Source organism: Alosa pseudoharengus, unplaced genomic scaffold (assembly GCF_046254945.1).
Source record: "Alosa pseudoharengus isolate Yale_2024_CS ecotype anadromous, Long Island Sound unplaced genomic scaffold, YU_APseudo_1.1 YU_APseudo_1.1_scf_24, whole genome shotgun sequence".
Classification (NCBI taxonomy): Eukaryota; Metazoa; Chordata; class Actinopteri; order Clupeiformes; family Clupeidae; genus Alosa; species Alosa pseudoharengus.
Window position 1 is genome coordinate 4,283,653 of NW_027468689.1, and position 2,500 is coordinate 4,286,152.

A 2,500-nucleotide genomic window follows, 5' to 3' on the forward strand; every position below is an offset into this window, starting at 1 on the left:
AAACACATTGCCTCTTTCTATCTCACAGAACACCAACATGCTGCATGTGTATAGCGCTTTTCAAGACACCCCAAAGTGCTTTTACAGTGAAGGGGGAAACTCATTAACCACTTTTAATGCTCCTCTATCTCTATATCTCTCTCTTTCTCTCTCTCTCTCTTGGGCAGCCGTGGCCTACTGGTTAGCGCTTCGGACTTGTAACCGGATGGTTGCCGGATCGAACCCCGACCAATAGGCACGGCTGAAGTGCCCTTGAGCAAGGCACTTAACCCCTCACTGCTCCCCGAGCGCCGCTGTTGATGCAGGCAGCTCACTGCGCCGGGATTAGTGTGTGCTTCACCTCACTGTGTGTACACTGTGTGCTGAGTGTGTTTCACTAATTCACGGATTTGGATAAATGCAGAGACCAAATTTCCCTCATGGGATCAAAAGAGTATATATACTTATACTTATACTTATACACTCTCTCTCTCTCACACACACTCACACACACACACACACATTATTACAAAGCCACATCACTTCTCCACCGGAGTGCCGGTGTGTTTGTAGCCTCTGCTAGGTCACTATGGAGACCCAGCAGGTGCTGACAAAGATCCCTTGTCCTGAGGTGATTGGTGTGTGAGAGACAGGCCGAATAAGGGTGTGTGTGACGGAGACAGGAGAGGAGAGTAAGGGTGTGTGTGTGTGTGTGTGTGTGTGTGTGTGTGAGAGAGAGTAACACACACACACACACAGACCCTTACTCTCCCTTCTCACTTTCTCACACAGAGAAAGTAAGAAGGGAGAATAAGGGTTTGTGTGAGTAAGGGTTTGTGTGTGTGTGTGTAAGAGTAAGTCAGACTTTTGACTTTTAAAATCCCTTTTATTGAACCATACTATGGATCAATTACTCAATCCCCATTAATACATACGGCAAAGCAGTGGTACAGATTGTTGTTTCACCATTTAAAAATCAGTCTTCCATCATCAGAAAAATCAAGCCTTTACCCACACACCATTTACGTCCAAACCAACTAAGGTTATTTGTAACGTGGAAGAAGGCATATTCCACTCTGACCCTCGACTCCACTAACCCTTTAAACATGTCCACTAAGTTCACAGATATCCCCTCCTCCCCCAATCGATTCCCTTTCCAAATGGTCAGCTTTGCTTGACCAATTAGAAAGTTCAGGCAGCCGCACAGATCTTTTTTGGCTTTGGAGTACTTGACCCCGCAAATGAAAAGTTCTTTCGAGAAGGTAAAGCCTAATCCTTGAAACACTGCCTCCAAAAGATGAAAAAAGGAAACCAATTGTGAGCAGTCACAAAAACAGTGGAAAATTGTATCAGGGACATCACAAAACCTGCACATGGGGGAAACATCAGACCTCAGTTTTGCTACAAAGACCTTTGTGGCCATGGCACCGTGCAGCACACGCCACTGAAGGTCACCAGATCTTTTAGGGATAGGACCCTTGTACAGGACCCTCCATGAGGGTAGCAAGTTTTGATTACCCCCAAAGTGAGTCCTCCACTTTGTATCACACCTGTCCCTGAGCACATTAACATTTGCACACTTAACAAGAGCATTGTACAGAAGTTTCTTGTCCGCTGTAACAAAATGCACATCTTGCATCCCCTTGAAGGAGAGCAGTCTCTCTGTAGGATCCGGTATTTGGCAGTGAGTGGGAGTGATGTACAAATCAGGAAACCGGGCATCAACTGGACCGCCCTCAAGCCAGAAATCAACACAGTTTACAAGGCTTTGTGGAAAACTTTCCTTTAAATTCCTCAATATATCTCCCACCACCCTTTCAGACCTACAGCCCAACATAGATGTGAGCTCAGGAACAGAGAACCAACGTCCAGCAGTGAAATTAAGCAGGTGTCCAAGTTTCGTTATTTTTGCTTGGCTAAACATGGATACAACGCTTGCAGACGTCACCCCTGCTTTTGACCAAAAGGGATTTGAAAACAATGGTTCATCTATGCCATAATGTTCAAACCGAGACACCCTAAAGTGCCTCCAGGCTTGTAACACTGAAGTGTAAAAGTCACTAGTGTGAACACAGTCAAAAACCGACACAAGAAACAGATGCCTGTCAAAGAACAAATCAGTCTTAGACCTCAACAAGGCAAGGCCAAAGTCCACCCATGGGAAGAGTAAGTCAGAAGGGAGAGTAAGGGTGTGTGTGTGAGTAAGGGTTTGTGTGTGAGTAAGGGTGTGTGTGTGAGTAAGGGTGTGTGTGTGTGTGTGTGTGGAAGTGCTAGTTGCGTAAAATAAGCCTACATTCCACCCAGGCCAGTTCACGGGCGGGGCAGCATGGCTCATGTTCTCTTTTGTTTCATGCATCTCTTTCTCTCTTTCTTTTCTCTCTCTCTCTCTCTGCATCTTTTTCTCTTTATTTCTTTCTCTCTCTGTCTCTCTCTCTCTCTCTGCATCTTTTTCACTTTTTTTCTCTCTCTCTCTCTCTCCTCTTCATGTTTCTCTGTTTCTCTTTCTGTTCTTTTTTGAAAT

General features: G+C 45.2%; 1 protein-coding gene across 1 annotated transcript in view; it reads left to right on the forward strand.

The window, feature by feature from the left end:
• prkx (protein kinase X-linked) overlaps positions 1–2,500 on the forward strand; it is a 37,604-nt gene that overhangs the window by 13,714 nt on the left and 21,390 nt on the right. The gene's annotated exons all lie outside the window — the stretch shown is intronic.